Source organism: Euphorbia lathyris, chromosome 10 (assembly GCF_963576675.1).
Source record: "Euphorbia lathyris chromosome 10, ddEupLath1.1, whole genome shotgun sequence".
Taxonomy (NCBI): domain Eukaryota; kingdom Viridiplantae; phylum Streptophyta; class Magnoliopsida; order Malpighiales; family Euphorbiaceae; genus Euphorbia; species Euphorbia lathyris.
Window position 1 is genome coordinate 20,755,559 of NC_088919.1, and position 13,282 is coordinate 20,768,840.

Genomic DNA, 13,282 nt, shown 5'->3' on the forward strand with positions numbered 1-13,282 from the left:
TGGTACCTGCATTAAAAAAAATCCAATAACTGAACTGAAAAGAATTATGCATTGCGTCTGTTCATAAGCTATGCTAATTTTGCGTTTTTATGTCGTGTCAGTCGAATTGCCTCATGAACATGTCATGTGGCTAGAAGAGATAGGTATTTGCTGGTGGCCTCAAAATGTGGCCATCAGCAGGTATATGATATATCTTTTAGCATTATTATTGATAAATTGTGTCGGAAATTATTTATTGGATTGATCTGAAACATTTTGATAATGTGATGTGTTCAGTTGTGTGGCCGGAAGGTGTTAAGCTGCTACTTTCCACATACTCAAAGTTACAAAAATGGCCCCACGTTACCATTATGTAAGTGTCTTGTAGCAATCACCTGATGTACACAAACAAATTTCATGAAATTCAATCAGCAGTTAACATTATTGTATGATTCCATGTTTTTTTTATTCAGTTCTACGACATTGTTGGTACAATAATAAAGAAATCTCATAATACCTGATTACATCCAAAACTCAAAACTTTTAGCACAAATAAATATAGACTGACGTGGTTCCATGGAAAATGTCCAAGGGAAGCAAAAGCAAGAGTAACAGCAGGATTCATGTGAGTACCAGAGACGTGTCCTACAATATAAATCATAACAGTAACTATAAGTCCTCCTGACATTGAAGCAGCTAACTTAGAAATTGTTCCTTGTTGAGTTAAGGATGATGTTCCACAAGTGATAAAGACCATAATATATGTAGCTATTAACTTAGCAGCTATCTTTCTGAAGAAAACGAGGAGAATAATGCTTCTCAAATGATTCTATTTGAATACTCATTGAGTTTTTTCCAGATTCTAGATTCTGATGACACTATTTCTATATCTTCTGTTGTTGACTGCCTCCGATTTGTTGTCATTTTCTTTTTTGAAATAAATGAGTAATAGAGCAAGAGATAATCAATGAATGAAGAACCACAAATTGGTCATATATATTCTTTCTTTGCAAGGGAAAGCTAGACACCAACTCCTTTTTATACCTACTTTCTTCATAAAATTACCCTTTTTAAAATCTGAACTATTAATAGTTAGAATTTAATTATTTATTTATTGAATAATTAAAACTTAACTATTGATTTAGAAATCAATAGCATGATTAATGGGAATCTAAATCTTCACAACAAGAACATAACCAAATACTTGAGAGGTTAATGGATAAAAATTTAGTAAGAAATGCGATTTTTTTTTTTGTTACAAGAAATGCGATTTTTTTAATTCGTGGTTAATTCCATTGTTCTACCAAATGTGTCAATTTTTTTGAAAATAATTAAATTACGGACGGAATTTTATTTTTAGCTACCAAAAATTTGAACAAGGGTTTTTTTCAAAGAAAAAAAGAAAGAAAGAAGGGGTCTGATTTAGGCTTTCCCTTCCAGACGGAATTTTATTTTTAGCTACCAAAAATTTGAACAAGGGTTTTTTTCAAAGAAAAAAAGAAAGAAAGAAGGGGTCTGATTTAGGCTTTCCCTTCCACTGTATAACTGCGCTAACATGTACTGATATAATAATGATGTATAATTATTTTCATATCGGGAGTAGGGGCCTGATCTAGCTCATGGTTGGATATCCTTAAAATCTAATCTAAGGGTACTAAAAAAAGTCAAACCAATCTAGTTTAATCCAAAAATAATTAATTTATTAATTTATTGGATTGCTTTTAACCAACCCGTAAGGATTTAATCCAAACCAAATCCAACTTTTAGAAGGATGTTGGATTAGATGGAAGATTATTGATTTGGTGTGGTTTGATTTTCTTCCTGTTTCAGCTTTGAAATTGAATTCTCAAATTATTGTCATCTTAATTTCGATTTTCAGTTTTTCTGTCATAAAGGTAAATAAATAAATATGATATATTTAAGAATTTTGGCCGAACTTTTGGGTGTTTTAAAAATTAAGCTATTGATCATTTATTTTTTCATATTAAGCTCTTGATCATTGATTCTTTTATAGATTTGACTATTATTTAACTTTTTCGTCGAGTTTGGACTGCATACATCGTTAAGGCGATTCGGTTTGTTGACATGGACAAATAAAAATAAGAATTCCTTAACTAGGAGAGATAAAAATTAAAAATTAAAATGAAATTTATAGAACTTAACTTCCAGTGTATTTTTTCAAACTCGATTTTCTCATCTCTCATTTTGTGATTTTCAAAATTAGAACCGCTAAATTGATCTTCTCATCTCCTAAACTGGATGGAAAAGTTAAATAAGGATCAAATCCATAACAAAATTAATGATCAGGGACTCAATATGAAAAAATAATTGACCAGGGACTTGATCCTTAAAATAGGTAAAGTTCAAGGGTTTAATTATGCTTTTTGCCTAAATATAAATAGAGTAGAATTTTCTAGCTGAGAAATATCAGGATAATATCGGGTCTGGCCCTGTATTTTAGACACTAAACCTAATTTTTTTATATAAATTTAATAAATATAAAATTTAATTAATTGCTAAACTTATTAATATAGGTAAAATGAGTAAAATTTACATTGAAAACCTAGAGTGACAAATAATATGAATTAAAAAAATCTTTTTTTTTAACAAATAATATGAACGAGAGAGGGAGTAATATTTTTGAATTCAATATTTATTTTTAATATATATTAAACTATTTAATACTTTCAGTATTTATAATATTCAACACTTAAAATTTAATATTTATTTTTTCAACAGTTAATTTTAAGTTTTATCAAACTCACCTAAGTCTTTTTTTTTTATCTTTTTTGTTAGAAAAAAAACAAAATTTGACTAAACCCTAAACCCAAAGTCTTAAATCCTAAATTCAAAACCCTAAAACTTTAAACTCTAAACTATCGTTGGAAGTAACAATATATTAATTTTATTAATTTTTCTTGTGAATCGCATACTAATTTGTCATTAATATAATTTAAAGAATCACACCTAATTAATTACTGATAAGATTCTAGTGTCATATAATTTGCCTATTTTTTTTATTATTTTATTTTTGTGGGCCGTAAAGGCAGTGAATTGAGCTAAAAAAATCAATTATTCATTAGGATTTTGGCCCATTAATTTCGGATAAATCTCAAAGTCCATTTTTATAAAGTTTGGGAATGAATACTGAGAAAATATATTCATGTCATTTTCAAAACCAAGCATAGCCAATTTTTTTTTTCATTTCAGAGATTGTAATAGTGATTTGAAAAAATAGAGAATCACTATTTACCTCTCTATCGTATTGGAGAGTATTTTACTATTTCTTAAAAAATAAAACAAATAAAGTTTTTTTTAAGGTGGGATATTATGAAAGATTTTAATATAATATTAATAAAAATATTATGTGAATTGAAATAAATTAGAGAATATATTTTTGGAGTCTAGAAAATGAAGTAATGGTTAGAAAAAATAGAGATGAAAAGTTTGAACTAGAGTTAGAGCTGCCAAAAGCAACATTAATTTGTTTAAACTATCATAATTCTTTGGGTAAATAATTTATTAGTCCCCTAATTTTTACCTAACACACTGTTTAGTCCATCTATTTTGAAAAACACATGATAAGGTCCCTAACTTTTACCAATATTAACCCTAGGTGGCTATTCGCGTGCTTTGGCATTAAATGCAACAGATCTTTTACTCAATGTTAGAATTCTAACCGTTCTATATTCCGAGTAGTCAGTTTTTTATGCAAAAGGATAGTTTGAGTGTTTGGTTACTCAGTTTGAGATAACCACTCAGTGTGCATATTTACTCAGCATGTGATATTCATTCATTTAGCATAAAACACTCAGCATGATAATCAACTCAGCATGCATATATCGCACATTATACTTTGGAATTTATGAAAGAGGATTAAACATACCAATGGCTTCTCTAAGTATGTTGAATTGCTCACGTGTTAGTGGCTTTGTGAAGATGTCAGCAAGCTGTTCATCTGTTGGAACATAGGTCAGCTTGATCTCCCCTTTGAGTACATGGTCTCTGATTTAATGATATCTTATACTGACATGTTTCATCCTGCTGTGCTGGATTGGGTTCTTTGATAGGTCAATGGCACTCTTGTTGTCACATTTGACTTCAATTGTTTTAGTTTGAACACCATAATCTTCTAACTGTTGCTTGATCCAAAGGACTTGAGCAACACAGCTTCCAGCAGTAATGTACTCAGCTTCAGTGGTTGACAAGGCTACTGACGATTGCTTCTTACTGAACCAAGACACAAGACAGCTTCCAAGGAAATGGCAACCTCCTGAGGTGCTTTTTCGTTCAAGCTTGTCTCGTCCGTAGTCAGCGTCAGTGTATCCAATGAGTGTGAAATCATAAGTGTTGGGATACCATAAACCTGCATTCACTGAGCTTTTCAAATATCTAAGGATTCTTTTTACAGCTACGTAATGAGATTCCTTAGGGTTAGATTGATATCTAACACAATAACATACTGAGAACTGAATGTCCGGTCTGCTGGCAGTTAAGTAGAGTAAAGAGCCAATCATACCTCGGTATAATTTGTTGTCTACTGACTTACCATTCTCGTTAGCGCAGAGGATAGTGTCAGTGCCCATAGGAGTAGATATTGGCTTGCAATTTTCAAGTTCATATTTCTTCAATATCTCCTTGGCATACTTAGTTTGACTGATGAAGATGCCATTTTTCCCTTGTTTGATTTGAAGTCCAAGGAAGAAGTTGAGTTCTCCCATCATTGAAATTTCAAACTCAGTCTGCATCTGCTTACTAAATTCCTTACACATTGACTCGTTAGTGACACCAAAAATAATATCATCAACATAGATTTGAGCCAGCATGGTATCTTTACCCTTTCTCTTAATGAATAAGGTTGTATCAGCTTTACCTCTGACATAATTTCTAGTCAGCAGGAAACTGGTCAGCCTCTCATACCAAGCACGTGGTGCTTGCTTGAGGCCATACAAAGCCTTTTTGAGTTTACAAACGTGGTTTGGGAACTTGGGATCCTCAAACCCTGGAGGCTGATTAACATAGACTTCCTCGTTTATAACTCCATTAAGGAATGCACTCTTAACATCCATTTGGAATAATTTAAAGTTCATATAACTTGCATATGCACATAAAATTCTAATAGCCTATAGCCTTGCCACTGGGGCAAAAGTCTCACCATAGTCAATACCTTCTTGCTGACTGTAGCCCTGAGCTACAAGTCTTGCTTTGTTCCTGACTACGTTCCCTTGTTCATCCAGCTTGTTGCGGAAGACCCATCTTTTTCCTATGGTCTTTTTCCTATGGTCTTTTGCACTCATCCAGAACTCATCGTGCTCAGCTTCAGCGAAATTCTTTGGTTCCTGAACTGAGACGAATGCTACGTTGCTGAGGTATCTCCTGAGTTGATTTCTTGTCATCAGGGTGTTCTCAGCAGCATCAAGAATGGCACTTTTTGAGTGTCCTCTTGGTATTCTGATCTCTTTTGGTAGATTGATGTCTTGAGCTGTTCGTGTTTCAACAATATCTGCAGGTGTAGATTGGTCAGTGAAAACAATTTGAGTTTCACTTTTACCTTTGGTGAGCCCTTGAGGCAGTGACTCAGCGGCTGTTTCTTGGACAGCGGATACTGAGTATGGATCATCCTTAGTCAGCTCCTTGTCTTTTCCTGCAGGGTTAGTTTCATCGAACTCAACATGTACTGACTCTTCTAAGACTTGAGTTCGTTTATTGAAAACTCTGTATGCTTTACTGTTTGTTGAGTAGCCCAAAAAGATAGCTTCGCCAGCTTTTGAATCAAACTTAGCAAGGCTGCCTTTGGTATTTAGAATAAAACATTTACAGCCAAAGGCACGAAAGTATCCAATATTGGGCTTTCGTCCTTTCCAAAGTTCATAGGGGGTTTTCTTTAATATAGGTCTAACTAGAGCCCTATTAAGAATGTAGCACGCTGTGTTGACAGCTTCTCCCCAAAAATACTTTGGAAGCCTATTCTCACTCAGCATTGTCCTGGCTATTTCAACCAAGGTGCTGTTTTTCCTTTCAACTACCCCATTCTGTTGAGGAGTTCTAGGAGCAGAAAAGTTATGGTCAATGCCGCTGGCTTCACAGAATTCAATAAACTGTTGGTTTCTGAATTCTCCACCATTATCACTTCGGATGTGAGCTAATTTTAGGTCTTTATCATTTTCAAGTTTTCTTACTAATGTTGAAAACGTCTCAAAGGTTTCATCTTTGCTACTCAGCAGGATGACCCAAGTGTACCGAGAAAAGTCATCTACAATGACTAAGGAAAATCTCCTACCACCCAAGCTCAGCGGCTGGATTGGTCCGAAGAGATCCAAGTGTAGTAACTCTAATAGACGCTTGGTTGAGACAATGGTTTTACTATGAAAAGATTTTCTAGTTTGTTTTCCATACTGACAAGCATTGCATAATTGATCTTTTTCAAATTTAAGTTCTGACAATCCCTCAACCAATTGTTTTCTTGCTAATTTGGCCAGGAGGTCCATGCTCACATGACCAAGTCTCCTGTGCCATAGCCAGGAATTTTCTTCCTTTGACACTAAGCACACAGTTTTTGAAAATTTCTTTTCTAGGTTCAGCATAAAGACATTATCAATACGAGGGGCAGTTAAGATTAACTCATTTGTTTTTCCCTCTAGTATTTTACATCCAGTGTTATCAAATATAACTTTTCTCCCATTGTCACATAGTTGAGCTATGCTGAGTAAGTTATATTTGAGTCCGCTGACTAGGGAGACTGACTCAATAGTAGGATTACCACTAATGGTTCCTGACCCTACTATCTTACCCTTTTTGTTGTCTCCAAAGCTTACGCTTACACCTCGTTTACGTACAAGTGTGATGAATTGAGTTTCATCACCAGTCATATGCCTCGAGCATGCGCTGTCAATATACCACATTTTTTACTTCTCAGCACACCTCAGGCTTACCTGCAATATAGCTAGTTATTTTTAGGTACCCAATTCTTTTTGGGTCCTTATTTGTTAGGTTCAACAGGTAAAGCATCATATTTCATTTTATGACGGCATACTTGGACAGTGTGTCCAGTCTTTCCACAGAAGTCACAACTGACCTTCCGTTTAGGAAATTTTACTGACTGGTCAGCTCCCCAATGCTGAGCATGCCAGCACACCTTTGTGGTGTGTCCTTTCTTCCCACAGAAGTCACACTGGACATTCCGCTGAGGATTCCATCTCTGCTGACCAGTACTTCGGTACTGAGTGTTCAGAGGAATATTTCTTTTATTCGGAACCTTAAGTTGGTTCTGAATAGATGTGATGTCATTTCTTAGTTTCTTAGAATCTAACTGGACCTCAGAGACAAACTTGTGCATAGTTTCTATGTTGTTGTGCAAAGTTGAGTTGTCTTGGAGGAGATATCGAAGGTCACTCAGCTTAACCTCTTCGATCTCATCACATCGCCTGCTGAGTGCTCTAACCTTCTTGTTACTCTTTTTCACAAGTGTGTAGAGATCACTCAGGGCATTAATCATTTCATTTCTGAGCAGTGGTAGTGATATTACCTCAGTTGATTGTCCCTCATCGTCAGATGAAATGGATGGGTCAGCGTGCTCAGAAGTACACGGCTCAGATAGCTCATCTGCCATAAAACAGATCTTTGCTGAATCAGTGGCATCAGCTTCTGATGATGATGATGACTCATCACTGTCACTCCAGGTTTCCACCATAGCCTTTTTGTCGTTCTTCTTATCCTTCCTTAAGGCAGGACAGTTTGACTTGATATGGCCAATTTGATGACATTCAAAGCATGTGATTAGCTTTGAGCTGTCTTTCTTGTACTTGCTGTCGCTGTACTCAGCTTTGTACTTATCAAACTTCTTGTAAGGCTTCTTAGAATATTTGTCATTCTTTCTGAACAGCCTTTTCATTTTTCTAGTGAACATAGCCATTTCTTCATCATTTGTTGAGCTCCCATAAGTGGAGTCAGCTTTCATGACAAGACACTTTTGCTTCTTGTCTTCAGACTTCTCCTTCACCTCAAAGTTCTTTATTGAGATCTCATGGGTCAGCAGAGAGCCAATGAGTTCATCATACTTGTAGGTGGTCAAGTCTTGAGCTTCCTCAACAGCAGTTTTCTTGGCTTGCCAGCTTTTGGGAAGACTCCTTAGTATATTCTTGACTTGCTCTTCCTCAGTGAAGATCTTGCCAAGTCTCTTGAGCTCGTTGATTATGTTGGTGAACCTTGAGTTCATGTCAGAGATTCCTTCACCATCATTCATTTCAAATAGCTCGTATAACCTCATGTGCTGGTTCATCTTGGATTCCTTAACCTTGCTGGTTCCTTCATAGGTGACCTCTAGTTTCTTCCAGATTTCCTGTGCTGACTCACAACCTGAAATTTTGTTGTACTCTGCAGCATCTAACGCACAGTGAAGCATGTTTATAGCCGAAGCATGATTTTGCAGTTTCTTTAAATCATCTTTTATCCATTTGGCCTCAGCTTTGACAACTGTTTGGCCAGCCACAACTTCAACAGGAACAAATGGGCATTGGACTATTGAAAGCCATGCACTCATATTTGTTGCCTGAATGAAGTTTTTCATTCTGTTCTTCCAAAAGGTGTAGTTTGACCCGAAGAATAGAGGGGGTCGAGTAATGGACAGTCTCTCAGGAAGAATCTGAGTTGTCTGATTTCCTGGGAGAAACCGAGTGCTGTTCTCAGCCATTGTGGGGATCAGCTCAAGATAGTTATATCTTGTTCAGTGAGCTTTTAAGCTCTGATAACACTTGTTGGTCCCTTATAATGTAATAAGTATAGTTCCAAGGGGGGGGGGGAGGAACTATTTAAAATTTTGTTCGTTAAGGCTGACTTCTTTTCTTAGAGAAAAGGTTTACACAGCGTGCTGGGTGAATTTAAGACACTAGCTTAGTCAATTGGTGACTAAGTCAGTTTCTTTCCTTGAGTCAGGAGATAGCACTTGAGTCTATTCCTAAACTCAGATACTTAATTCACACAACTCAACGTGACTTCTTTACTTAGTCAGTTTTCAAGATATTACTCAGCAGATTTATCCAGGTTTGGCCTCTACGCCTACGTCCTGTCCCTGGAAAGATATTACTCAGCAGATTTATCCAGGTGTAGACTCTGAGTCGGAGGACCTGTGACGAAAACCTGAAAACAAGACGGTTGAAGTGATTGATTCCGGAAGTTTTGAAAAACAAAAAAAATATATAAAGAATAATAAGCGAAGGAAAATTAGCGGCACGGCGCGGGTGCTTAGCGGCATCCGACACGCGGACGACAATGGTCGAACGCCCGCTCGGCGGCGCGGGACGTGCGCTCGGCGTCCGTCGGACGCACCGCAAGTGGCACGCTCTCGATGTCCGAGCAATGCCCGGGTCCGGTGGCACGGGGCGCGCTCTTGTGGGCCGCTGAGCGCACGTGCCCGGTAGCGCGAAGCGCGCGTTCGGCGGCCGCGACATGTGAGCGTCCGGCGGCACGGGACGCGCGCTCGGCGGCCGCGGGGTGCGCACGCCCGATGGCTCGAGGCACGCCCCGAGGGTCGTCGGGCGGGCGCCCAACCACGTCGGGCGAACGCCCGACGGAGGTTGGGCGCGAGCGCCCAACCTAGCGCCCAACGATTGTTGGGCGGCCGCCCAACCCCAATGGGCGACGCCCAATTTCTTTTGGGCGTCGCCCATTGGTCCGGGGACCCGTTTGCCTATAAAAGGCACGGATCCCCATGCAAAAAAGAGGAGGGAGAGAGAGGAAAAAGGAATTTTGGAGAACTTTCTCACTCTAAACATTTTTAGAGAGAGAGTGTGATTTTTTTTGAGAAAAATATTTTTTTTTCTCAAAAATTCCAAATTTCCTAAAGTTCAATTTTTACTAAATTTTCATAAAAAACGGAAGATCGTGGTTCGTGGAATCAATCGGCTTCGACTGTCAGATACCGAATTCGAGGTATTATCCGAGGACTAGACTCTTTATTTTATTTAATTTATTCTCTTCTTCTATTTTTTTTTTATGCTATAGTTTTTATTCATTTAGTTATTTATTTATTTTGTCACATTTTATTTACTTAGCGTATTTATTTAATTTCCATTTCGTGTTGAATAAAATTCGGTTTTGTTTTAAAATAAAAACCTCGTTTTGATATCCCAATACGAACCGTGATCCGATAAAAAGATAGTTCGGGTATCGAAAACGTTGTAATTATAAGTTTTTAATTTAAAAGAAATTTTCAAATAATGTTTTAAATAAAAACATCGTTTTAGGAATTTCCGTTTTCGACTATGATCCATTTTTGGTAGTTCGGAAATCCAAAACGATTGAATTAGATTTAATTTAAAGCTTTTGAATAAATCTGGAAACATTTAGGAGTGCTGCTGTAATTTACCTATTCTGTCACTAAATGCTGTTTACCGACGGATTTTCCGTCGGTAAATCTGCCAAAACGTAAAAAATGCCATTTCAGTTCATTTTTCTTAACTTTTAAGCTTTTAATCCTTGGTATATATATGTATAGTTATGTAATATATGTTTTTCAAATTATTTTAGAACTTTAGCATATATAATTATTTTAGAATATTTGTATATTATTTTTATTCTATTTTACAATATAAGTATGAGTATATATATATGTATTCCTTTTTCATTGATTTGGGTTATGTTTTAAATATTAGTTATTTGGTATTTTGGAAAATAATTAATATGTATTAGTATATGGTATTTTTGGTATTTAAAACTATATTAGTTATGTATATGTATAGTTTTGGAATATTTGGGTTATTTTAGTGATTATCGAATGAAATCATTTTTGATAAGTATTATTTTCTTAGTTATAGGATTTATTTACTATTTTCACATTTTCAAAGTATAGATATATTGTACCTATTATTTTTATATACATATAGTTCCTTTTGTATTCACTTTTATTTTCATATTCTATTTTTGATTTAAATATATATATATATGTTAGAATTACTTTCTTTATTCTTTTGGGCTTAATCATGGGTACATGTTTCAAGTGGACTTTGTTTGAGTATAGATGGTGGTTTAAATGGGTTTATTATGGTAATTATAATTAGTAAAGAGTCCATTAAATAAGTGGGGAAAATAAATCACAAAAAGAGAGTTTTCAATTGAATTATTTAAACTAATGAGTTTTTAATGTAAATAAATAGAGTTATTCTTGTTAATATTTCAAATTGTTTCTCAAAACACCACGTTTTAAAACCTTAGTCCGTTCCAACGACGGATCGAGCGAACATTGTAATTAAAATCGTTTTCTTTGCGAATAATAGAGTTTTGAACCATTTTCTCAAAGGATTTGTACAAAATAAAATTGACTTGTATGTTTAACCACGTTTTCTTGTTAAAAGGTTTTTATCTTAACGTTTTCAAAATGCTCGAGTCGTTCCAACGGCGATTCGGGTGAACTTCATCAAACGGGGTTTTGAAACGCACCTAAATCGTTCCAACGGCGATTAAGATGCGAACCATGTAAATAAACTCGTTTTGGGGAAATAAGTTAGCATAGAATAAACACACAACATGACATGTAAATAAGTCGTAAATAAATCACTTCTTTCTTTCCCCTCTCTGTGTATGTATAACGTAAATGGGTGATTCTTTACTGACGTGGCTTTTCAATAACATATGCTCAAAACGGTTTCTAAAAAGAGAAAGAAAAGGGTTTCAAATGAATTTTAAACTTAAAGAAGTATACGATTAGTTCGTTATCGCCTAACATGCTGAGTAGGAGGCCGGTGGTTCATAACCGGACGATGTCGGGGTGCCTAGTAGCCTTTCTCCGGAAAGGAGCTAGCCTTCTCGGCTCGTACCTAAGTTTCCCGAACCCACACCGGTCTCCCGCAAGGGATCGGTGTTCATTTTCCCATTCGTGGGTGGCGACTCTTCCATATCTCCGAGCTCCGGTCCTGCCGAGCAGCTTGATTCCACAATTGGTTGCTTTCGGCGCCAATCACCGCTTATGTTGCCATGAGGTTGTCCACCCCCCGGTCCGCCCGGGAGATTAGGCCGCGGCACCTCGTCTAACACCAGGTTTGGCCTCTACGCCTACATCTTGTCCCCGGAACTCGTTCCGAGCTTTTTGAATTCTCTACTGAGCTCTTTAAAGGTAGAGCACAAAACCTTTTACAACTAGAAGCTGAGTATGACAAGAGTACCTTCCTCTATACCTCTACTCACTCCTATACTACTGCTGAGTACTATAACCGAGTACTCAGTCTCTCCTTTCTATACTTCTAGAAATGATAATGAGATTGTCCTAAACAACAATTGCTAAGACACTTTAGATGATTGGAGAATCACTCTAGACTTTTACACAATAATATGGAAATTGGTGTAAGTATTTGCTTTGCTTTTTCTCACAGAACTTCAAGTGTGAATTTGGTCAGCGTAATAGCTAGTTGAAGATTTACATCGAATGAAGCAACTGGAAGACCTATTTATAGTGACACTTGAGGCATCAGTGATTTCGAATTTCGAAATAACCGTTGGAGGGAAACGGCTTCCTGTCGTTGTCACTCAGTACATGCTCAGTGTCATTGGCCAATCAGATTGTTGCATCTTCTGTCTTCGGTCAGTGCTGAGCAGCTTTTGGTCAGTCAAACAGAATGTTTCACCATTTATGGAAAAGTTTTCCAGACAGCTTTCTGTGTCTTCTGAACTTTACCCGAAGTGGAAATACTTTGTCTGGAAGTTGTTTCTGCTCAACTGCTGTCTTGTACTTCTTGTTGTTCAACTCAGCAGCTTCGTTTCGAAGTAGTAGAATGAAGTCTTCTAGATCCTTCTTCATGTTGAGCTGCGTTTTAATCAGAACGACATCGTTTTGTTCACACGGGCCGGGTGATCTTGATCTGTTGACTTGGGCTTAACTTTCACTAATGGGCTTTACCCTTTTGATCTTTTATGTCTTATAAATTAATTTACTCAACATTGAACAAACACATTAGTGTAATTAAATCAAAGCATTTAAACTTAGTGTGTTTAGAATATTTTTAATCATATACTTAAATAATTTTGTCAAATCAAAATCATGTGGAAAGGTGTTTCAACAACCCAACGTCTGCCTAACACACCCCAGAGTCATCTCTGTTATGGATCGTGTTAGAACAGGATCAAAGCCTCACATTTCATAATCCATAATCACTAATTAACATTCCTTTGAGTCTGAGGATTACTTATACCTATTAATACCAATGAGATGAACATGTGACAAGGATAAATCTACCCATCCTGTTATCTCAAGTCGGGTCCCCAATCCTAATGAACTCTTTCAATGGATTCATGTAACTGTCCGTATATCTGAAGC